This window comes from Marmota marmota, unplaced genomic scaffold, assembly GCF_001458135.2.
Source record: "Marmota marmota marmota unplaced genomic scaffold, marMar, whole genome shotgun sequence".
In the NCBI taxonomy this organism is placed as follows: domain Eukaryota; kingdom Metazoa; phylum Chordata; class Mammalia; order Rodentia; family Sciuridae; genus Marmota; species Marmota marmota.
The window spans coordinates 26,001,817-26,028,730 of NW_026000019.1; the positions used below are offsets into that span (position 1 = coordinate 26,001,817).

The 26,914-nt window shown below is 38.2% G+C and overlaps 1 protein-coding gene across 8 annotated transcripts in view; it reads right to left on the reverse strand.

Annotated features, from left to right (window-relative positions):
• The window catches only part of Ddr2 (discoidin domain receptor tyrosine kinase 2), a 149,539-nt gene that overhangs the window by 83,632 nt on the left and 38,993 nt on the right, over window positions 1-26,914 (reverse strand). The window contains exon 1 of one of the 8 annotated variants that reach the window (XM_048810123.1): window positions 7,814-7,953. The exons of 6 other annotated variants lie outside the window; for them this stretch is intronic. The gene's annotated coding sequence lies outside the window, so the exon portion shown is untranslated. Of the gene's footprint in view, window positions 1-7,813; window positions 7,954-26,914 lie in introns of those variants that run through there. One more of the 8 variants, XM_048810122.1, reaches the window with a different exon arrangement.

The window sequence follows — 26,914 nt, forward strand, 5'->3', positions numbered from 1 at the left end:
ACATCCAAGAAATATGGGATAACATTAAGAGACCAAACTTAAGAGTCATTGGGATACAGGAAGGTACAGAGCTCCAAACCAAAGGAATGAGCAGTCTATTCAATGAAATAATACGAGAAAACTTCCCAGACTTGAAGAATGAGACAGAATCCCAAATCCTAGAAGCCTACAGGACGCCGAATGTGCAAAATCATAAGAGATCCACACCTAGACACATTATAATGAAGATGCCCAACATACAGAATAAGGAGAGAATTTTAAAAGCTACAAGAGAAAGGAAGCAGATTACATTTAGGGGTAAGCCAATCAGGATAACAGCTGATCTTTCAACACAGACTCTGAAAGCTAGAAGATCCTGGAATAACATATTTCAAACACTGAAAGAAAATGGGTTCCAACCAAGAATTGTGTATCCAGCGAAATTAAGCTTCAGGATGGAAGATGAAATTAAAACCTTCCACGATAAACAAAAGTTTAAAGAATTCGCAGCTAGAAAACCATCTCTTCAAAACATCCTCGCCAAAGCATTACAGGAAGAGGAAATGGAAAATAACAATGAAAACCAACAGTGGGAGGTAGGACAGTAAAGGGGGGGGAAATAATCAAAGAGGAAAACAAACCATGTTTAGTAACAGAAATAAACAAATATGGCTGGAAGAACAACCCATATCTCAATAATAACCCTAAATGTTAATGGCTTAAACTCACCAATTAAGAGACACAGGCTAGTAGAATGGATCACAAAACAAGACCCAACAATATGCTGCCTACAGGAGACGCATTTGATAGGAAAAGACATACATAGGCTGAAGGTGAAAGGTTGGGAAAAATCATATCACTCATATGGACTTCGGAAACAAGCAGGAGTGTCCATACTCATATCAAATAAAATAGATTTCAAGCCAAAGTTAATCAAAAGGGATAAAGAGGGACACTACATACTGCTTAAGGGAACCATACACCAACAAGACATAACAATCATAAATATTTATGCCCCAAACAATGGTGCAGCTATGTTCGTCAAACAAACTCTTCTCAAGTTCAAGAGTCTAATAGACCACCATACCATAATCATGGGAGACTTCAACACACCTCTCTCGCCACTGGACAGATCTTCCAAACAAAAGTTGAATAAGGAAACTATAGAACTCAATAACACTATTAATAACCTAGACCTAATTGACATATATAGAGTATACCACCCAACATCAAGCAGTTACACTTTTTTCTCAGCAGCACATGGATCCTTCTCAAAAATAGATCATATATTATGTCACAGGGCAACTCTTAGACAATATAAAGGAGTAGAGATAATACCATGCATCTTATCTGATCATAATGGAATGAAACTGAAAATCAACGATAAAAGAAGGAAGGAAAAAGCATACATCACTTGGAGAATGAACAATAGGTTACTGAATGATCAATGGGTTATAGAAGACATCAAGGAGGAAATTAAAAAATTCTTAGAGATAAATGAAAACACAGACACAACATATCGGAATCTATGGGACACATTGAAAGCAGTTCTAAGAGGAAAATTCATTGCTTGGAGTTCATTCCTTAAAAAAAGAAAAAACCAACAAATAAATGATCTCATACTTCATCTCAAAATCCTTGAAAAAGAAGAGCAAAACAACAGCAAAAGAAGTAGAAGGCAAGAAATAATTAAAATCAGAGCTGAAATTAATGAAATCGAAACAAAAGAAACAATTGAAAAAATTGACAAAACTAAAAGTTGGTTCTTTGAAAAAATAAACAAAATCGACAGACCCTTAGCGATGCTAGCGAAGAGAAGAAGAGAGAGAACTCAAATTACTAGCATACGGGATGAAAAAGGCAATATCACAACAGACACTTCAGAAATACAGAAGATAATCAAAAACTATTTTGAATCCTTATACTCCAATAAATTAGAAGATAGTGAAGGCATAGATAAATTTCTTAAGTCATATGATCTGCCCAGATTGAGTCAGGAGGATATAGACAACCTAAACAGACCAATATCAATTGAGGAAATAGAAGAAACCATCAAAAGACTACCAACTAAGAAAAGCCCAGGACCGGATGGGTATACAGCAGAGTTTTACAAAACCTTTAAAGAGGAACTAATACCAATACTTTTCAAGCTACTTCAGGAAATAGAAAAAGAGGGAGAACTTCCAAATTCATTCTACGAGGCCAACATCACCCTGATACCTAAACCAGACAAAGACACTTCAAAGAAAGAAAACTACAGACCAATATCTCTAATGAACCTAGATGCAAAAATCCTCAATAAAATTCTGGCGAATCGGATACAAAAACATATCAAAAAAATTGTACACCATGATCAAGTAGGATTCATCCCTGGGATGCAAGGCTGGTTCAATATACGGAAATCAATAAATGTTATTCACCACATCAATAGACTTAAAAATAAGAACCATATGATCATCTCGATAGATGCGGAAAAAGCATTCGACAAAGTACAGCATCCCTTTATGTTCAAAACTCTAGAAAAACTAGGGATAACAGGAACATACCTCAATATTGTAAAAGCAATCTATGCTAAGCCTCAGGCTAGCATCATTCTGAATGGAGAAAAACTGAAGGCATTCCCTCTAAAATCTGGAACAAGACAGGGATGCCCTCTCTCTCCACTTCTGTTCAACATAGTTCTCGAAACACTGGCCAGAGCAATTAGACAGACGAAAGAAATTAAAGGCATCAAAATAGGAAAAGAAGAACTTAAATTATCACTATTTGCAGATGATATGATTCTATACCTAGCAGACCCAAAAGGCTCTACAAAGAAACTATTAGAGCTAATAAATGAATTCAGCAAAGTGGCAGGATATAAAATCAACACGCATAAATCAAAGGCATTCCTGTATATCAGCGACAAATCCTCTGAAATGGAAATGAGGACAACCACTCCATTCACAATATCTTCAAAAAAAATAAAATACTTGGGAATCAACCTAACAAAAGAGGTGAAAGACTTATACAATGAAAACTACAGAACCCTAAAGAGAGAAATAGAAGAAGATCTTAGAAGATGGAAAAATATACCCTGTTCATGGATAGGCAGAACTAACATCATCAAAATGGCGATATTACCAAAAGTTCTCTATAGGTTTAATGCAATGCCAATCAAAATCCCAACGGCATTTCTTGTAGAAATAGAGAAAGCAATCATGAAATTCATATGGAAAAATAAAAGACCCAGAATAGCAAAAACAATGCTAAGCAGGAAGTGTGAATCAGGCGGTATAGCGATACCAGACTTCAAACTATACTACAGAGCAATAGTAACAAAAACAGCATGGTACTGGTACCAAAACAGGCGGGTGGACCAATGGTACAGAATAGAGGACACAGAAACCAATCCACAAAACTACAACTATCTTATATTTGATAAAGGGGCTAAAAGCATGCAATGGAGGAAGGATAGCATCTTCAACAAATGGTGCTGGGAAAACTGGAAATCCATATGCAACAAAATGAAACTGAATCCCTTTCTCTCGCCATGCACAAAAGTTAATTCAAAATGGATCAAGGAGCTTGATATCAAATCAGAGACACGCCGTCTGATAGAAGAAAAAGTTGGCTACGATCTACATACTGTGGGGTCGGGCTCCAAATTCCTCAATAGGACACCCATAGCACAAAAGTTAATAACTAGAATCAACAAATGGGACTTACTCAAACTAAAAAGTTTTTTCTCAGCAAAAGAAACAATAAGAGAGGTAAATAGGGAGCCTACACCCTGGGAACAAATCTTTACTCCTCACACTTCAGATAGAGCCCTAATATCCAGAGTATACAAAGAACTCAAAAAATTAGACAATAAGAGAACAAACAACCCAATCAACAAATGGGCCAAGGACCTGAACAGACACTTCTCAGAGGAGGACATACAGTCAATCAACAAGTACATGAAAAAATGCTCACCATCTCTAGCTGTCAGAGAAATGCAAATCAAAACCACCCTAAGATACCATCTCACTCCAGTAAGATTGGCAGCCATTATGAAGTCAAACAACAACAAGTGCTGGCGAGGATGTGGGGAAAAGGGTACACTTGTACATTGCTGGTGGGACTGCAAATTGGTGCAGCCAATTTGGAAAGCAGTATGGAGATTTCTTGGAAAGCTGGGAATGGAGCCACCATTTGACCCAGCTATTCCCCTTCTTGGTCTATTCCCTAAAGACCTAAAAAGAGCATGCTACAGGGACACTGCTACATCGATGTTCATAGCAGCACAATTCACAATAGCAAGACTGTGGAACCAACCTAGATGCCCTTCAATAGACGAATGGATAAAAAAAATGTGGCATTTATACACAATGGAGTATTACTCTGCATTAAAAAATGACAAAATCATAGAATTTACAGGGAAATGGATGGCATTAGAGCAGATTATGCTAAGTGAAGCTAGCCAATCCCTAAAAAACAAATGCCAAATGTCTTCTTTGATATAAGGAGAGTAACTAAGAACAGAGTAGGGACGAAGAGCAGGAGAAGAAGATTAACATTTAACAGGGATGAGAGGTGGGAGGGAAAGGGAGAGAGAAGGGAAATTGCATGGTAATGGAAGGAGACCCTCAGGGTTATACAGTGGAGGGGGTAGAGAGAGAGGAGGGGAGGGGAGGGGAGAGGTGGGGAGGGGGGAGGGTGGAGGATGGGAAAGGCAGCGGAGCACAACAGACACTAGTATGGCAATATGTAAATCAATGGATGTGTAACTAATGTGATTCTGCAATCTATGTATGGGGTGAAGGTGGGAGTTCATAACCCACTTGAATCAAAGTGTGGAATATGATATGTCAAGAAATTTGTAATGTTTTGAACAACCCACAATAAAAAATTTAAAAAAAAAAAAAAAAAGAATTCCTTGGGGCTGGGGATGTGGCTCAAGCGGTAGCGTGCTTGCCTGGCATGCGCAGGGTGTTGTGTTCTATCCTCAGCACCACATAAAAACGAAATAAATATGTTATGTCCACCGAAAACTAAAAAATAAATATTAAAAAATTATCTCTCTCTCTCTCTCTCTCTCTTTCTCTGTTTAAAAAAAAAGAATTCCTAACCCAAAAATCCAACTTCCAAAATGTTATAAAATCTAAAAATTTTTCATCATCCTACTGGAGCTCAGAAAGTTTCAGCTTTCAGATTTTGGGTTTAGGGATGTTCAATCCGTAGAGCAAAATGAACACGCCCATGTATCACCACTTGGAGCAAGAAATATAACATCCTCAGCAACTCAGAAGCCCCCAACAGGACCATCCCAATCACTACCTTCTTTGGTCCTTTCCAAAGGAAGCCATTAAGCTGACCTCTAACTCCATAATTTTTTTTTATTTGTTTTTGAACATTATATACATATATTCCATTTATTCTTTGGAGTATGACACCTTTCACTCAAATTTGTGAGACTCATCCATCTTGTGATTATGCCTTTTTTTTTTCTTCTTTTTTTTTGTGCTCTATATGTGTAATAAGAATTGTAATACATTCCGCTGCCGTGTATTTAAAAAAAATTAAATCAATAAAAAAAGAAAAATATTTATTTTTTAGTTGTAGTTGGACACAATACCTTTATTTTATTTATTTATTTTTATGTGGTGCTGAGGATCAAACCCAGAGCCTCACACATGGTAGGTGAGTGCTCTACCACTGAGCCACAACCCCAGCCCCATACTTTATGCCTTTTCACAGCTGTATAGGATTCTACTTTATAAATAATCCATAATTTATTTTATTTAGTATTAATGAATATCTGGATGTTTCCAATTTAGAACCATTACTTAATGATACTAAATGAACATTCCAATAACATACCTTCAGGTTAACATATGTATATACATTTTTAATGTTTTTTTTAGTGCATTTAGTTACACATAATAGTGGGGTTGGTTTTGACATTCATACATGCATAAAACCTAATTTGATTCATTTCAATCCCCAGTATTTCAGCACTTACTTCTCTCTCCTCCTTTCTTCCCTGAACTTCTTTTTCTACTCTACTGGTCTTCCTTCTATTTACTTGTAATTGTGTTTTTAATTGTTATATTATAGCTATACATAAAAGTGGAATTCATTGTGATAGATTCACATATGCACATAGCACTCTGTGGTTCCTCCCCTTTTACACCCTTCCTGACCCTTGATACCATCCTTCAGTCTACTGTTCTTCTTTGTATATATACATATTATTAAGCTATTTATCTAGAAGAGTAACTACTGAATCTTAGAGAATGCATTTGTGCAACTATAATAGAGACTGTAAAATATTTTTCAAACGGGTTGTTCCGATTTCAACTCTAGATTTGCTATTTTTCCATTGCTCCAAATCCTCAATAATACTATTACAGCTCTATTGAGTTGTAGCCACTTTGGGGGGCAGGTGTGTCGTGGTATTCATTTCCTTAATGACTAAAGTGGAGATGCAGTAGGTTGGCCTACTTTTGTATATGTTATTTGGATAGCCACTCTTATGAAGTTTACATCCAATTCTATTTCCCCTCTTTTTGCCTATTGCTGATTGATTTGTGAGGGTTCTTTATATGTTCTGAATACAAGCCCTTTCTTGGGTATAAGTACTTCAATATTTTCTCTGACTCTATTGTTTGCCTTTCCTTTTCTTAACAGTGACTTTGATGAACATAAATTCTTAACTTTAACGTAATCTATTCTGTCAGTCTTTCCCCTTATGGCAGTGTATTCTGTGACTTGGGCCTTGACCTATGATAGAGATCTAGCTCAACATGCATTCATTTATTTAATGAATAATTAAATAAATGAATTCCTATTATTGAATGAATAATTAAATAAATTTTATGCTGCTCATAAAAGAGGGTGAGTAAAGGCGGGAAAAGGAGATGAAAAGAAATCACTTCCAAAATGGAGAGAGTGGGATAAGCCACAGCAGGGATTTGTTCCCAAGACGGTGAAAACTCTGGGCTGAATTGGCCAGAGTAGGTTTGTGTCAGGAAATGTGGAAGGAAAGTTTAGTAAGGTGAAGTGAGGCTAGTCTGACAGGGACCTTCAAGACAAGCCAAGGCATTTCTGCTGGGCTTGAAGGCAGTGAGGATGCTCAGAAGGCCCCTGTCTCCTACCTTCCTAGAATTCTTCCTTACCCTACAGTTTACCATGTGGATATGGCCACTACAGAACTGAATCAGTGTCCCTGGGACACCTTGTAACTTGTGCATACTTCTAACACTGCTTTATCACCCTGCACTGCAATTTATATAGATTCCAGTCTAAACTGACAATTTTTAAAGCAGACATTGACAGTAGAGTACAGGACCAGCTTGTACAGCCTCATGAGAAGTGATTATTAGATGCTCAGGAATTCTGAGAGCCAGTTGACATCACCCTGCTAGCTCAGAATCAACCATGGGAAGAATATTTACACAATGGAAACTGGAAAAGGCCTAAACACCTCTTATAGAGAGCCAGTTGTAAAGTATTTGCCAGCACATCACTACACACTGCTTTTATTCATCATTATATGCCTGTCACTGTGTATAGAGTCTGCATTGATGTTAGTTTAAACTGCATTTTTTACCGTGTCTATTATTTCTTTTAGAATCCTAAGTAAATATATTCTTTTAATAATAATTATGAGAGTCCTGCTCTCCACTTCTTCAGTACAACAAGCATGTATGTCATGTTTATTAATAATACACCATGACACCATCACTGAGAGTTTAAAAGGAATCCAGAAAGCATTTAGAGAACAACATGGGGTAAAGCACAATCAAATGGAAGGCGGTAGGTTAGAGAAGTCAATCATTCCAGTGCCCAGTCTTCAGGAGATACTTACATGGCAACTCGTGTTCCTAGGAGGTCTGTGAAGTGTCCTTTCCCATGAAAATCTCAGAGTAAAAACAGTCCAGGCATTTCTTAGAGCCAAATATCATCTACTCACAAAGCCCTGGAGGAGGAGCCTGCTGTGTCAGACACATGGGCATGTCGCTTGCTGTTCCCTCCAAAAACAGGATGGGGAAATGTCAAATGGCAGGAAAGCACATGAGTCACACCAACAATGCCCCGTGGGGGAAAGGGGTTTTCAGTAAAAAGAATGAGTAAAGTTTTATTTGCCACAAAATCCCAAGAGCTCAAAACTGGGTGAAAGAATGAAAGATATAACCCCAACATTTCAAAAGCAATTAGCAACTTTAACTTCTCTTTGTTTTTAGAGCAAAGATACAATTCTTAATCAAAATAATACCCAGGACCGGCAGGAGGGGTCAGCATATAAGAATCTCAGGAATAGGGATGAGGGCCTGTGTGATTCATACAAAAATCAGTCAGCGTTATAATTGTTTTAATGTATTTTTAGTCACGGTAAGTCACTGACTTGGAAATTTTAGAGAACATTAAAGAAAGCATAACAATGCCTATAAAACATTGCTTTTTAAAAAGCACTTTCAAGAAGATGGGAAATATTTGACTATTTTTATTCTCATCTATTATAGATGAGGAAACTGAAAATTCAACTGTAAACTCTAGAAAAGCCTAGACCAAGTCTTGCTAGTTTGTGTCCAGCACTAACAATGCCCAGCACACAGTAGGTCTCCTAGAAACAGCTGTTGAATGAACAAATGAGGAAGAACAAGAGAGAAGGCATGACTCAGCCACGTCCCATTTTGGCAGAGTTGGCGTGAGTGTCCTAAGCCAAGCCCGGTGGTCTTTCCACCCTAGAGTGGTGGTTAATGAAGAACATGGAATTATCTGGAGCCAGACTGCCTGGACTCCTACGCAGTTCTATGGCTTACAAGCTGAGTGACTGAGAATGGGTTTTATAATATCCCTGAACTTCAATTTCCTCTTCCATAAAATGGGGATAATCATGGTCGAGCTCTCAGGGAGCAGTCACAAGCATAGAGTGAGGAAACACCCATAAAGTAATTTAGATAGTCCCCAGCTTGTGTGCTCAATACCTAATGCCCTTTATTATATCATACTAGATAATGAGATGGGAATAAATAAACTTAGTCCCTAATGACTCAGCATCTGTCTTCTGAGTTCTTGGTAAGTTCTTTGAAAAAGTAGCCTGAAATAAAACCTTAAAGTAGTTGGGCATAGTGGTGCGCACCTGTCATCTCAGAAGGTTAAGGCAGGAGGATCACAAGGTCAAGGCCAACATGGGCAACTTAGTGAGACCCTGACTCAAAATAAAAGGACTGGAAATGTAGCTTAGTGGTAGAGCACCCCTGGGTTCAATCTCAAGTACTTAAACAAACAACAAACAAAACCCACAAAGAATTATTCATAAATGACCCCCTTGTATTTTTTTTCCAGAAGTTCATCAACTTAAAGTAAACCCAGGAACACCAAAAACGTAAATAACTGAAACCAACAAGTCAGTCTTTGCAGGAATTGTCCGTGTTACCCAGGACTTCCCCCTATAAGGGCTGGCAGAGGTCAAGTGAGCTAGCCTTGTGGTCAAGAGCACAAACGTTAGGCTTTAACTGCCTGGGCTTAAATTAAAACTGCCTGAAATTAAATCCTAATTCCTCTACTTGTTTACTGTATAACCTAGGGCAAGTTATTTTCCCTCTCTTTGCTTACACTTCTTCAATTGCAAAATGAGTTTAATAACTTCTCTCACCATGTAGGGTTGCCGAGAGCACTAAACAGTACCTAGTATCTTTCTGGAAATACAAGAATTAGCCATCACCACACATAGTAGACATCCATGTGAGTTTCCATAAATTTTCTACGTGACAGAATGTTGTTGCCCTGTCCTTGGTTATCCTTGCAGAATACATTGCAACTGGCACCAGAGCCATAGTCCAAATCTACAGCACTGACTCTAGCCTGAAGAGATGCACAAATAATATACAAAGCCAACACAGATTACTGGAATGAAGCCTCATGACAATCAGTCTGAATGATGGAACTTTGGTCACACAACAAGAGTGTGAGCAATTTTCTGGCAGAACACTGTAAGGGCAACCCAGGGACCTGGGTCTTCATCATCAGCAGAAATAAGTTCCAATGGACTAACACATTAACAAAAATCTGGGGAGACCAGCATCATAGCCAGGACTAGTCAACCTATGATTTGCAGGTGCCGACGGACACACCGGTAGCTAAAAACTCTTAGATTACCCTTTGCCTCTTGGTACTTTCTCTGGGCTGTCTCTCCAGCCAGAGTTCTGGCAGAAGCACGATTCAGTTCAACCCAGGACAGCGCTGGGAGTCTCACGTCCACTGACGCACCCTGGATGCCCCTCCTCTCTGAGTCATGACAAAGTCTTCCTAAGGGTGGATTCAAAACCCAAACCAAGCTTTTGTTTTTTTAATACAGATGGTATATAAATGTTCCTCAACTAACAGAGCTTACAATTAGTAGATTTTACAGAGCCAGTTGTACTGTTGTGGTTAGGAGCTTAGACTGTAGAGCCACTTGCTGCCCAAGTTCAAATCCTGGCTGAACCACTTATTTATCTTGTGTGAGATACCTACCTCTTCATGCCTCCGTTGCCGTATCAGTAAGATTTAACAAATCTATTTACCACATATGGTGTTCATAGGATTAAATGAATTAACATGTACTAAATATTTAGGAGTGCCCAGAAAATAGAGTGTACCCTACACAGGCTAGCATACCACTTGGACTGGTGGTAAATGTGTCTGAGCGAATGAAGAGAAAAGAGACAGAGAAGTCTCACACCAATCAGAACCAAAGGTTGTATCCATTTGTGTGTGCTGGTTCTTGGAGTGGAGACATATTCAGTCTTACTTGTCCCATTCTTAATGTACGCTCAAGTATTCCCTTTAGTAAAAGTCACTTAGAACCAGTCCAAAGCAAAGGCTCTTTCAACTATTCCCACCCTTTCACTTGCATAACACCAAAGTGGCTGAACCAATCTCATTCAAAGTTTCCAAAACAATCACCTTTGGACTGAGTTGACCTGGAAACTTTTAGTAGACTGAGATGCAGTTGCAAAAGTTTGAGAGTGAAAATACCAGACATTCATCTACATCATGTCTTGCTTTTCTGATTGCACCAACATATAAAAATGAACCCACAAGAATGATCTACCACTACTCCATTATTACTTGGTGTGTATACCCTGAATACTCAGATTCTTCCAGTGCTTGAGGTTATTAAAAGCTGTGCTTCAAATTATTTAAAAAAAATGAATAATGCCAATGAAATGCCTATCAAAGCAGAGATAAACAAAGCGTAGATACTATACCAAATGTAGCTCAATTCTGAAAAGCTTTAATTAAATTTAGCTGTATGGTTTTTGTTGCTGTTCCTTTTAGATACACATGACAGTGGAGTGTATTTTGACATATTATACATACATTGAGTATAGCTTATTCTAATTAGGATATCATCCTTATGGTTGTACCTGATGTCAAGTTTCACTATTTGTGTATTCACATATGAACATAGGAGAGTTATGTCCAATTCATTTTACTCTCTTTGCTATTCCCATTCTCCCTCCCTTCCTTCCATTCCCCTTAGTTAATCCAATGAACTTCTATTCTTCCCTCCCCTCAGCATATTGTATGTTAGCATCCACATATCAGAGAGAACATTTAGCCTTTGATTTTTTGGAACTGGCTTATTTCACTTAGCATTATAGCCTCCAGCAAATGCCATAATTTAATTCTTCTTTAAGGCTGAGTAATATCCCATTGGGTATATATACCACATTCCATAGCTTAGCTATTGTGAATTGAGCTACTACAAACATTGGTGTGGATGTGTCACTGTAGTATGCTGATTTTAAGTCCTTAGGGTATATGCCAAGGAGTGGGATAACGGGATCAAATGGTGGTTCCATTCCAAGTTTTCTGAGGAATCTCCATTCTGCTTTTCAGAGTGATTGCACCAATTTTCAGTCCCACCAGCAATATATGAGTGTACCTTTCCCCCCACATCCTCACCAACACTTATTTTAACTTGTACCCTTAAAAATTGCTGTTCTGACTGAAGTGAAATGGAATCTCAGTGTAGTTTTAATTTGCATTTCTCTGTTAGAATGTTGAACATTTTTTTCACATACTTGTTGACCTTCATATTTCTTCTTCTGTGAAGTGCCTGTTCAGTGTCATTATTCATTTTGAGATCAGATATATAACTGCTTTAAGACCATAACATAATCCCTTCAGTCCTAAGAGAATACATGTCACACCACCCTCATGGTATCACAGGAAGTTACAATGAAAACTGGGACTAGAATACCCAGAGTTATTGGCTCCCAGAAGACAGCTGGGAAAGCACCCGAAAAGATCAAATCCTCTCAAAAATTTATATGTTGGTCAACTTCTCAATGCTGGGACCGAAATACCTAATCAGAACAACTTGATGGAATTGGTTTTGGGTTCATAGTTTCAGAAGGTTCAGTCCACAGTGGACCATCAATTCCACTCTGGACTTGAGGTGAGGCAGAACATCATGGTGGAAGAGCATGGCAGAGAAAAGGTGCTCAGCTCATGGCAACTAGGAAGCAGAGATAGGGCAGGAGGTGCCTACAAGAAAGATGAACCTTCCAAGGAATGTCCCCAGTGACAGGCTTCCTCCAGCCACACCCCACCTGACCACAGTTACCACCCAGTCAGTCCATTCAAACTAGGATGATCTGATTAGGTTACAGCTCTCATACTGTAAACATTTTCTCTCCTGTGTTACCATAGGTGCTTTGGAGGGAAATTGTGATTTAAACCCAGGCAGTCTGTCCCTTGAATTTGCACTTCTAACCAATCATCTATACTGCATCATGAGCTTAAGAGGGAATATTTTTATGACCCAGTTCAAGTTTGAGTGTTAATACTTATACAGATTTCAAATTTTCTTGCTTGGTTTTAATCATGGGTATTTATTGTAGTATTCACACAGATGACTTTGGTGCTAAGGGTGCTGTATGTGTTTTTTTGCATGCACATGTGTTTTCTGTATTCCACTTATGTGTGTGTGTTTCAGAGTTCTCAAGGACCCATACTGCATGAATTTACATGTAATATTACATAGAATAATGTTGTCTATATCCACAAAAAAATTACTAAGATTTTCTTGAGAATTATGTTAAACTTATATATATTGATTTGGGGAGAATTATATTCATCTTTACCATATCTTCACTATGTTGAGTAATTCCCAGAACACAGTATGTATCTCCACTTACTGAGATCTTCTTTTCATTTGTTCTATTGGATTTTTAAAATTTTCAGTGTATAAGTTCTGAACATGCTTTGGTACATTTACATTTAAGCATTTTAAAATGATTTTATCAGTGCACTATACTTATACATAGCAGTGGGGTTCATTATGACATAGTCATAAATGCATATAACACAATTTGATCTCCTTCCATACCCAGTACTTCTTTCCCTCTCTTCACTCTCCCTGATCCCCTTTCACTACTCTATTGGCCTTCCTTTTATTTACTTATTGTGCTTTTTAAAGTGGTGCATTATAATTATACATAAAAGTGAAATTTACTGTAATATAATCATATACACACACAGAGCCTAATTTGGTCAATTTAATTCCATAGTTCCTCTCCTTTCCCAAGCGTCCTCCTTCCACCTTGATCCCCTTCTTCTTCTTCTCTACAATTCTCCCTTCTATTTTCCTGAGATGCCCATTTTAAAAATTGCTTATTTCTATCTAGCTCCTGTGTATGAGACAAAACATTTAATCCCTGACTTTCTGAGTCTGGTTTATTTCACTTAGCACTTTGTTCTTCAAGAATCAATAGTTTTCCTATACTCCAATAATGAATCTGCTGAAAAAGACATCAGAAAAACATCTCCATTCAAAATAGCCTCAAAAACAAACAAACAAAAACTACTTGGCAATAAATCTAACCAAGGAGGTGAAAGACTTCCATAATGAAAATTATACAACACTGAAGAAAGAAACTGAAGAAGACCTCAGAAGATGGAAAGGCCTCCCATATGCTTGGATAGGCACAATCAATATTGTCAAAATAGACATTTTACCAAAAGCCATCTACAGATCCAATGTGAGCCCCATCAAAATACCAATAACATTCTTCACAGAAATAGAAAAACAATACTAAAATTCATATAGAAGAACAAATGACCAAGAATAGCAAAAGCAACACTGAGCAATAAGAGTGATGCTGGAGAAAGGGGGTATCAAATATGATAAATATATGTGGAAGATCAATGGAGTTGAAAATGAGAGAGGGGGAATAAAATTGTGGAAGGAGAGGAAATAGGGAATGAATTTAACAAAATCATTTTATATGCATATATAAATATATCAAAGGGAATTTTACATATATATGTATGTGCGTGTGTATACACACACACACACACACACACACACACACACCCCAATCAAAAGAAAATAAATAAAGAAGTGATAGGAAGATCATTGGAGTAGAAGAAGGAGAAAAGGTGATGGGAGGAAGAGAGAAACATGAGGGTGAAATAAAAATTGAAATCAAATTCCTTGCATGTATTGTTTTTATTTGTTCTTTTTAGATATACATGACAGTAGAGCATATTTTGATATATTTATGTAAATATGGAGTATATCTTATTTTAATTGGGATTCCAGTATTATGGTTGTACATGATGGGAGAATCTGATTTTAAATTACAGTATAGAGTAACAGTAATGAAACCAACTTGCTATTGGCATAAAAGCAGACATGAAGATCAACGGAATAGAAGACAGAGAGAAACCCTCACAGATACAATCAGTTGATCTTTGACAAAGGTACCAAAACTTCACATTGAAAAGCCTGTATTTTAAACAAATAGTGTTTGGAAAACTGGGTATCCATAAGTAGAAGAATAAGACTAGATCCTTATCTCTCAGTCTGCAAACACACACACACACACACACACACACACACAAATCAAAAATGAATCAAAGACCTAGGAATTCGATCATAAACATTGCAACTGCTAGGAGAATACAAAGGGTCAACACTTCAACATAATCTAAAGCTAAAGAAATAAAGCCAAGAATTATAAGTGGGTTGGCATCAAATTAAAAAGCTTCTGCACAGCAAAGGAAACAATTAAAAGCATGAAAAGAAAGCCTACATAATGGGAAAAAAATCTTTTGCCACTACTCTTCTGATAGGAGATTAATATCCAGAATATATAAAGAACTCAAAAAATTTAACACCAAAAAAATAATAATCAATAAATGGGCAAATGAACTAAACAGATATTTCCCAAAAGAAAAAATGCAAATGGCCAAAAAGTATATGAAAAAAAAATGTACAACATCCTTAGGAATCAGGGAAATATAAATCAAACCACCCTGAAATTTCATCTCATGGTAGATAGCAATCATTAAGAATACAAATAATAATAAATGTTGGTGAGGATATGGGGGAAAAGGTACACTCATGTTTTCTTGGTGGCTGCCAGCTAGTGCCATCACTTTAGAAAGCAGAATGGAGATTCCTTAGAAAACTAGGAATGGAACTATCATATGACCCAGCTATCTCACTCCTTGATATTTATTCAAAAGAACTAAAATCCGCACACTATAGTGATACATGCATACCAAAATTATAGTAGCACAATTAACAATAGCCAAGTTATGGAGTCAGCTTAGATGTCCCCCAATAGACAAACAGATTTTTAATTTAATGCGGTATACACAGAATGGAGTTTTACTCAACTATAAAGAAGAATGAAATTGTGTCACTTACTGGAAAATGGATGGAACCGGAGAACATTTAAATATTTTTGAGGGATTATAAATAGTATTGTATTTTTAATTTTGACATCCATATATTAATTACTGAAGTATAGAAATATAATTATTTTTATATCCTGTGAGCTTACTGAACCCATTTATTAGATCCAGGAGGATTTTTTAGACATTTCTTGAGATTTTCTATGTAGGTGATCATGTCAACTTCAAATATAAATTTACTTCCTACTTTCCAATCTGTATGCCTTTGATTTTTTTTTCCCCAATGACTAGAATTTCCAGCACTATATTGAATATGAGTGACAGAAGCAGGCATCCTTGCCTCCACCCCAGGCCTAGGGAGAGAGCATTTCATCATTAAGTATACTGTTAACTATAGACTCCTTAAAGAGGCTTTTTATGTAAAGTTTTTATTTACATATGACAGCAGAATGCATTGCGATTCTTATTACATATATAGAGAGCACAATTTTTCATATCTCTGGTTGTATACGTAGTATATTCACCCCCTTCCACGTCTTCATACCTGTACTTTGGATAATAATGATCATCACATTCCATCATCATTAATTACCCCATGCCCCCTCCCTTCCCCTCCAACCCCTCTGCCCTATCTAGAGTTCATCTATTCCTCCCATGCTCCCTCTCCCTATCTCACTATGAATCAGTCTCCTTATATCAAAGAAAACATTCAGCATTTGGTTTGGGGGGATTGGCTAACTTCACTTAGCATTCTCTTCTCTAACTCCATCCATTTACCTGCAAATGCCATGATTTTTTAAAAAGAGGCTTTTTATCAAATTGATGCTATTCCCGTCTATTTCTAACTGCAGAGAGATTTTATCATGAATGGATGTTGAATGTTGTCAAATTATATTTTTTGAGACAATTAATATGATCATGTTACTTTTTATATTGAACCAGTATTGCATAACTGGAGAAAACCTCACTTGTATGTAATTATTTGTATACATGGTTCCATTCAATTTGCTAATATTTTGTTGAGATATTCCACACCCATTAGTATAGCTACTCCTGATTTCTTCTGTTTAAAATTTGTATCATACAGCTTTTTTTCATCACTTTTCTGTTGACATACCCGTGTCCTTTTATTTAAAGGGAGTTCTTTACAGACAGCATGTAGATGGATCATGTTTTTAAAGAATTCTGTTGTCTCTGTCATTTTTATAGGTACAAAAAATATAGTAATTATACATGTTTCAGCCTAACATATGAGTTTATTTAATCCTCAAAACAATATTCTCAAAATCCTCAAAATATGCCCATTCCCTAATGAAGGAAATTGAGACAGAGGGAGGTAAAAGTAGGAGCTCCAGTGGCATAACTGGTTAGAACACAGTACTGATAAGACAAAGAGGTAAAAGTATCTGCTGAAGTTAACATATCCAGGAAGCAGTGGAATTGGAATTTGAGTCCAGTTGCACCCAGCATCCATCACCAGCCTGAGCCAGCCAGCAAGCAAGGCTATTTCATTATCAATCCTAGAGCTGAGTTTGGCAAAGACTGCACTAATTCTAGCATGTACACCTGCTCAGTGAGCTCCAGCCCCACTTGGGAGAGAAGTGAGGTTCCAATTTACTGTGTAGGACTTTGACTTGATAATATTTACAACCATACACACCAGTCATGGCTGACTGCTGATACTGCTAGGATCAAGCAGGCAGGGTATGTCAGTGCTCTCCGCAGGATCCCAGAAAGCCTAGGGCGGTGGGCGGGGGACAAAATCACTGTCAGGCCACATGGCCAGAAAAGAGTCCCTGGCCAATTAAAAAAGGAGGGCCAGATCTCAGCCTGAGCAAACAGAGCAACAGTGTCCAACTCAAGGGAGGCCCACCAAGATAAACACTGACCTCCCGCCTCCACCCTCACTGTGGATTTCTTCAGGAAAGAAGAGGGAGTGGGCTGGATAGGGACATAGGGCAACACCTTGGGTCTGGTCCAAAGTAGACTTACAGGCATGACCAGGCATCTCATGTGATTATAGCTCAAGTCTATTCTTTTGGCAGAAGTCACCTAACTGCTTCAAAGAGGGCCCAAAATTAACCTTCCTCCCTTGAAATGAAGGAGCTTATAAGATGACTCAGAGTAGAGGACTGGAGGTGTCTACACACAACTCGCGGCTCACTTCAGCTGGGAGCATTCCGTGCTATGAAAAGACAGAATGTTCATGCTCCCTGCTAGAATCAATGTTTACGTTCTTCCCAAATTCCTATGTTGGAACCTAAACCCCAATGTGACAGTTCTTGGAGTTGGGGCATTTGGGAGGTGATTGACCTCAAGGGATTATGAAGGGACCCAGACGAGCTGGGGATGTGGCTCAAGTGGTAGCAGGCTTGCCTAGTGTGCTTGAGGCACTGGGTTCGATTCTCGGCACCACATAAAAATAAAATAAAAAAGAAGGGACCCAGAGAGCTCCCTTTTACCTTCTACCATGTAAGAACATAGTAAGAAATCTCTGTCTATAAACCAGAAAGCAGTCCTTACCAGGCACCAGATCTACTGACATTCAATCTAGGACTTCCAGGCTCCAGAACTTTGAGAAATCAATGTCTGTTTCTTTCAAGTCGTCCGTTCTATATAGCTTGTTTTAATAAACTGAACTGACTTGGACACTGTACTGCCACCCACATCATCCATGCATTGTTTCTTGGAATCTGAGTGAGGCTGATGGCCTAATTCATGAAAGAGAGAAGGAAAAAATGATCTGATAAATTATCTCTGTCACTACAGAGAGGAGTGGACCAAGGGACAATCATGAAAAAACACAGGCAACCAAAGAAGTTCAGTCAATTCACAATTTTAAGTTGTATAAATCAATCAATCAAACTTCAAGGAAAGACCATGTAGACAATATCTGAGCCCTGAATTTGTAGAAACCTTTTGCCTGTGTGCCAAGGCTGAGCACAGCACACTTTAAACAAATTGACATGCAGCAATCTATTTTATAAAAGCTAAAAGCTAGATCCAGGAAGGTGAAGACCCTTTTCTCAAGGTTATCCAGCAAAACGGGAAGTAGAGCCCAGGCATAAGGTCTGGTTTCAATCTCAATCTTTTGGCCCAGACAGTGTTCTCTTCATTCTACCTCACTCCATCACGAAAACAAGCAGATGTGGATGCTCACATTGGTAAGGTCATGGTACTCCTCCCAAGAAAAAAAGCCAGACTGCCTTCCCTGGGGATAATCAACAAGTCCCTGACTGAACTTGCTTTTTCTTAGAAATGTCTTGGCTCTATAATTTCAATTTTATAAAAAAAAAAATGTGTGCTTGCATAAAATGATTTGAATGTGTTCAGTTGATAGGACTATGAGTCAATCCTCTCCTCGTTCACCCCACCAAAACAAAACAAAAAACCTCTAAGGCTGGGTTGTATTATGTTTACACTTTTTTAAATATTATTTTTACACTTTTGTAAAGGAGTCCATTCTCCTAAATACCATTCTAAATATCTCTAAGGCCATTGAACTAAATGAAGCTTTTGACAAGAAAGAAATGAGCTAGCGAGTATCATTCTTACTAAGAATAGGTCTTAGCACTTTAGGAACCATCCTGACAAAAATAAACCCAAGTTCTCAACTTAAAAATAAGATGTTGATCAGGATCTCTGAGAATTTGCATGTTTCTCTCTTCAGATCAAATTCCTTCAACACCTCTCAGGATATTTGCCTTGATCCACTGGTCTCCAGGATTCTCAGACTTCACTGAGTTCACCTCACCAGCCCAAAGTGATCAGAGACAGACCAGGTTTTCTACCTCTCTGCTGCTCTTTGAACACAACCTACTCTGTCATCTGAGGAACTTCTCTAAAACTTTATAACAGTTTGAGGTCTTTATGGGGAGGTACAAGGTCACCTCTAAAAAGTTACTTCCCCTCTCCTTCAGTCCTTCTGGGTAAAAGAAATGTGCTCCAGACAACAGACTTCAGACTGCTTCCTAATTCCCCAATGACTTGTGTTTCTTCATTCAGAAAAGAGGGGTTTGGATTAGATGATCTCTAAGGTTCCTCCCAGCTCTACCTGCAAGCCTAAATTTCTAGTATGAAATCCCAGAGGGTTCACTTGACAGAAGTCGATATTTGAGGGAAGACAGAACTTTAGCAAGCAAATAATAATAACCATTTTAATCAGTGTTTACTATCTGTCATATACTATTCTTGGCACTCTATATACATTGCCTCATTTAATACAGCAACCCTATGAAATAGAAATTGTAATTATTATAATTTACACATAGGTAAACTAAGGTTCAACTAAGTTACTTAACCTTACCATGATCACGCAATTAGTAGAAAAAAGAACTCAGCTACTTTGGTGCCAGAGCCATGTTCTTAGCTGCTATTACATGTGGAAAGATCTGTCTAGGAAGCTGAGCTCAGTGTCTACCCAGCAAACGATCTTTACTGACTTTAAATTTTAACACATTTACTTTCCCAATTCCCTACAAGTTGACAAACTTTACCATGATTTTCCCTCTATAAAATTAAGAAAAAAAGTTTTAGAGAACAAATAAATTTGCTCAAGCCCCAACATATTCAGTAGAAATAATATAACATGAAAGAGGCAACAAAGAGCTGTATTTTTTAGTAGATATGAAAGCCAAAAGTTGGGAGAATGAAAGTCATATACAGTGGACGGGGAGGAATTTTAGACACAAGACACCTTCGTGAAGCCCTGAAATCACTAAAGGCCCCAAATTTCACACCTCCCTATTTTGCTTGCTTCTAAATGATCCCCAAGGTTAAACGCTGCTTGAGTGTTGCTCTTCAGTTCCAAGATACTAAATAAAAAGGACATGTTCATGAATCATCTAGAGCTAGAAGACCTCTCTAGAATGTCCCCATTTGTTCAAGTAAGAAAAGGTCTCTGTTCTAGGATTACCAAAATAATGAAACACTCATTTGGAAAAGGAATAAAGAGAAAAAAAGACATATAGAGTCTGGAACAATCACCTGATGCTTATCTATGAACAGAGCTTTACAAAGAAACTAGTCAATTAAGACATATCAAGAAATAAAATTTTGCTGGGCGCAGTGGCACACGCCTGTAACCCCAATGGTTCAGGAGGTGGAGGCAGGTGGATTGCGAGTTCAAAGCCAGCCTCAGCCACTTAGTGAGGCACTAAGCAACTCTATGAAACCCTGTCTCCAATAAAATACAAAAAGGCTGGGGATGTGGCTCAGTGGTTAAGTGGCCCTGTGTTTAATCCCCAGTACCAAAAAAATGATAATAATAAAATATTCATTGAATGCCTTACTTTTACTTAAAGCCCATGAAAGTCACAACACAGAATTTGGAAAGAGCAAACCCTTCATATATTTGAAAATTTCCACTCAGTAATAGAGCAGCATTTGGAAGTGGTTCCCCATGGGATAGATAGCATCCTACAAATCCTTGGGAAAGAAAAGAAAAAGCCAATATTTTGAGGGAAGGGGAATTTCTATCCTTGACCCACTGTGGGCCTGGATCTCAAGTGGAACTATTGTCATTTCTTGTACACTCCTGGGATCCAGTTTACAGCATCAGAGCTTGAGCAAATCCAAACTGGCCACATCTCTCAGATAATACTGGTTTGAATTAACAGCCTATGACTGGTCAGACCCCCTTGAGCACAAAGGAAACACTGGTTCCTTTTAACCAGATTATACCCTTTTATGTCCCAAAGGGAGAGCAATGACTTTTCCATTAGTGCAAGAAACAGAAAGCTGGTCACAGGGTATCATAGGGAATGAAAGGTTCCAGAGCATAAATGTTAAAAGCATACGCTTTTGAGATCTGATTTTTGCTCTCAACCTTCTAGCTATGCAACTTGGCAAGTGACTTAACCATAGTGAACCATGCTGCTGTCATTTGTAGAAGGCAGTTGATAATATTTATTGCCTAGGTTTGGGGATTTTTTTTTAAGATTGCATATAATGTACTTGGCACTGTGCCCAGCACACAATAGATTCTTAATAAATAGCAATTGTTATTGCTATTGTTTCCAAAAGATGCAGGAGGCAATAATGAGATTTTACTTTTGAAGGCTTTATGTTAAATGTGTGGTTTTTTTCTTTAGTTTATTTAATACACATTGGCTGAGAATCTATTATGTGCCTAAATAAGTTAGATTTGGGTAGAACAATACATGGCACACTTTGTCAACTTAAAGAATTCACAGGCTAACAAGGGGGAGTATCATATAAACTAATAACAATAGTGGTCTTACAAGTATATGGAGAAAGGTACTGTGTGAATATAAGGAAGAAGCAATTAACAGCTGAGTCAGTCAGGAAGGATTTACTCTGTCCATTTCTGCACGTGATCAGGAGTTAGGCATAAGAAGTACGGCATGAAACTTTAGGCCAAATAAAAAAGTATTAGATGGTTTTTAACTGCTCACTTGCACTCATGGACACACACTTATTCCAAAACACTAGCCACACTGCATTCCAAGACACACACACATACACATCCCAACTCAAGTGCACACACACACACACACACACACACTACATATTTTTCAACTCACTTGCCTACACACAGATGCACACATTCCAACTAGTGTACATTCACACAAAACCCAGCTTACTCCCTCGCATGCCTGCATGCACATACACTTACACACACACATGCAACTTAACCAAGCTCACTTGAACATTCCAATCAGTCACCACAGTGTGACTGCACCTCTATGTCTCTGCTTCTCTGCCCTGACAGACCAGGCCTAGGACTTCTCCCTGAGTTACTATAGCAATCTGAATACCCATTCTGTCTACATTTTCTGTTCCTTCCTCATGCTGTTACCTTTCCTGTCTATGCTCATGGCTACAGTCTTGTTCTTGACAATTCATCCAGTATTCTGTAGAAGAAGGGATTTTTTTTTAATTCAAACTGATCAAGTCATTTCCCTGCTTAAAGAAAACTCCACTAACCATTTATCTGTCTACTCCCTCTTACCTATTCCAATATGACAAAAAAGACCCCCATGATGTGATGTTGTCTCTCCCAATATCTCAAGCTCCTTCCTGCCTCAGAGCTATCCATTAAACAAATATTAGCCAAGTACCTACAATGTTAAAGTCTTTGGATTTGAGTTCCAACTTTAGGTCTCAACTATCTAACTAGGCAATTTAGCAAGATGCTTAACAATAGAAGCTTTGCTTCTGATATTTCTTTGAAACACATACTTCAGCAGGCCTGAAAAAGGGTGGTTCCTTAAAAGCTTCAGGCCCGTTTGCAAGCCCCAAGCCCTTGCTTATTAATTCCTTTGATTGTTAAAACTCACCTTGGACTCTGATATACTCACCACCCTTTCCTTTCCACCACCCACCATAGAATGGATACTGGTCCCACTCAGCTTTTGGTGAATGCTGTACCATCACTCACATCCCTTCTTCTACTCTCTCGTTTATATGCCCAACCCCAGCACCCTGTGATCTCCATATTATTCCATATCCCCAGCACCTGACCATGAGAATATTTCAGAAAGCCCTTGCTATGCAAGCAGCATTCCTTCTCTGATTGCAGTCATTAAAATGTGGTGTGTGCTCTATTCCTCACAGTTAAGGTACTCCTAGAGTGGAAGCTCAAGATGAGGTTTTCCAACATTAATGGTAACTTTATCAAAATAATCACAAAGTAATTAGCAAGTAGTAAATATTCTTCATACAATGCTCTGTCATACTAGTAAGTAACAAAAGTAGGACTTGAATTCAAACTTCTGATTGAATTATCATGCTCAAAAGAACTGGAAAAACCAGGCACAGTGGCACACATCTGTAATCCCAACTACTCGGGCAGAGAGAAGAGGATAACAAGTTTGAAGTCATCCTGGGAAATTTTGTGAGACCCTGTTTCAAAATAAAATATAAGGAAAGGGTTGGGTATATAGTTCAATAGTAGAGTGGCCCCTGGATTCAGTCCTCAGCAATACACACACACACACACACACACACACACTAAATCAAGGAAAATACTATTTAAGTTCTTTAGAAAACTAAATATAGGACTACCAGTATGCCACTCCTGGGTATGTACCCAAAGGAAAGAAAATCAGCATGCTAATGAGACATCTGGACTCTCACATTCACTGCTGCACTATTCACAATAGCTAAGAAAGGAAAATAACTTAAGTGTTATAACTTAAGAAGGATGACTGGATGAAGAAAATGACACACACACAAACACCCCCCCCCAAAAAAAAAAACACACACACACTATTATTCAGTCATAAAAAGGAACAAAATCCTGTCATTTGCAACAACATGGATAAAATTAGAAGACATTGTGTTAAGTGAAATAAATTAGGCACAGAAAGACAAATACTGCATGATCTCACTCATATGTGGAAGCTTACAGTTGATTTCGTAGATGTTGAGCTGGAACAGTGGTCAGGAATGGGAGTAAATGGAGGAAGACTAGATAATGGGTATCAAAATACAGATAGGAAAATTAGTTCTAGAATTCTCTAGCACAGTTGGGTGATGATAGTTTACAACAGTTTATTTTATATTTTATAAAGAACTAGAAGAGAGGAGTTTGAAGGTTTCCAACACAAGAAATGATAAATGTCTGAGAAGATGGAAATGCTAATTACCCTGGTTTGATTATTATGAATTGTATATATGTATTAAATTGTCACACTAAACCCTGTGAATGACTACGTAATTATATGTTAATTAAAAAGAAAAAATTAAGATTTTTGAAAATTGGTAAAAAAAAAAAAGAGATTTTTTTGGTGAAACAGTAAAGTAAAATGAGTGGTCTGTTCTCCCCAGAAGAGAAGTGTCACACTTTACCCTGTTTATTGGTTACCTATTGTGTTAGTCCACTTTTCATCATTGTGACCCAAATACACAACAAGACAACGTAAAGGATAAAATGTTTATTTTGGCTCACAGTTTCATAGGTTCAGTCCAAAGTAGGCTGCCTGCCCTGCTGAGCGCCCCTGGTGAATAAAACATCATGGCAGAAGAGCAGGGTGAAGAAAATCTGCTCAGCTCATGACAGCCAGGAAGCAGAGAGAGCAAGCAAGGTGCCAAGGACAAAAAACGAACACTCAAGGCAAACCCCCAGTGACCTCCTTCCTCCAGTCACCCCCTACCTGCCTACAGTTATCACCCAGTACAGCAGATCCCTCAAAATATTATCCATCCAACAAATTAATCCACTGATTAGGTAGGTCATGGCTCTCATAATCTAATAATTTTGCCTCCGAGCATTCCTGCATTGTCTAACATGAGCTTTTGGAGAAGTCACCTCATCTCCAAGCCATGACACCCATGAAAGCAGGCTAATCCCACTCTGTATTACTAACTCCCGAGAAGCAGAATTTCTCTTTCATTCATTAATTCCTCAATTTATAGTATTCAGTACACATTCCAGGTTCTGTGTTAAGTGCTGTATGATCTATTGTGCATAAAGAGGATGCGAATTGCTGTCCAACACGCTGGGGAAGTAGATAAACAAGCAAATTGCAAGGCATGCTGATTTCCGTCAAAGGAATAAGAGGACATAGTGACTGAAAAGGATTAGGAAATCTGAGGATAGGAACGCTTTCCCTGACAAGGTGACAACTCAGACCTAAAGATGAGAGGTCATCAAGGAAAAGATCAAGAGCAAGGGACAATGTAGAGATAGATGGTTGTTTCAGACAAATAAAAAAGCTTGCATTCAGGCTTTGAAGCTGAGAAGAGGTTAGCCTATTCAAGGAACCAGGAGGCCAGAGTGACTTAATTGGAGATAACCTGGCAGAGTAGAGATCACCACACTTAAAGAAAGTACCCCAAATTCTTAGGTTGAAGTTCCAACTCCCACTATCACGACATTTGGAGATAGGGACTATAAGGAAGTAATTAAGATTAAATGAGCACAAAGATGGTGTTATGGTTTAGACACGTGGTATCCCCCAAAAGCCCACGTGTGAGACAATGAAAGAAAAGTTTACAGGTAAATGATTGGATTATGAGAACCTTAACATAAAAAGGTTATGAGAACCTTATCAGTGCTTTAATCCCCGGATAGGGATAGGGATGAACTGGATGGTAACTGTACACAGATAGGGTGTGACTGGAGGAGATGGGTCACTGAGGATGTGCCTTTGGGGTTTATATTATGATAAGAAGAGCCCCCCTTCCCCGCGTCCAGGTGAGATGTCCTAACATGCTTTCCTCCACCACATTCTTCCACCATGATGTTATATGTCCACTCCAGCCCAGGGTCACAGAGTCAGCCATCTGTGAACTGACGTCTCTGAAACTGTAGGCCCCAAAATAAACTATTCTTCCTTTAATTGTTCTTTTCAGGTCTTTTGGTCACAGCAGCAAAAACTTTAACTAAAATAGATTGGGCCCTACTGCCATCATAGGATTAGTGTCCTTATAACCAGAGATTCTGAGAACTTGCTTTTTTTTTTTTTTCTCCTCCCCCTAACCCTCTCACCTACCCACTCTGCCACATGAGAACACAATGAGAAGGTAGCTATCTACAAGCCAGGAAGGGAGTCCCCACCAGACACCAAATTCTTTCAGAGCTTGATCTTGGATTTTATGTCCTTTAGAACTGTAAGAAATAAATTTCTGTTTTTTAAGCTACCCACTCTGTGGTATTTTGTTATAGCAGCCTTAGCAAATATATCATGGTAAGAAGCTTGAGTTTTATTCAATGAAAATATTTAAGAAAGAGGGTGTTCTGAACTAATTTATCTTTTATAATAATTGTTCTTGGTGGAAAAGCAATAAATTTAAAAAATTGAGGGAAAAGATGAAGAGAGGCAAACACTGGAGCTGAAAAAGCAAGAATCAGTTAGCATGGTGAGCAACTGAACTGAGATATGGCAGTCTGAACTGAGCCACTAGCACTAGAGAAAAAGGGAATCAGACAGATTTACAGTATGTTCTGGGGATATGTTCTGGCCATATAAGCCTTGGTGATGCCTCACAAATACAAAGAAGTATGGTCAATGATGATGTTGTTTAAATGCCTGAATATGTCTGATAAAACGGACATAGCATAATTCATGGGGATACTCTGGCATTAGTCTGGTTTTGGTGGGGTGTTTTTGTTTTTGTTTTTGTTTTAAGTAGAGTGCCATAGAGAGGGGGGAAATGCAGAAAGAGATGATTTATCGAGAGTTCTTATAACAGATTCTAATTTAATCAAGGTCTGCACTGTTAAAATATAAAGCAATTTCTCTCTCTCTCTCTCTCTCTCTCTCTCTCTCTCTCTCTCCCTCTCCCTCTCTACTTCTTTCCC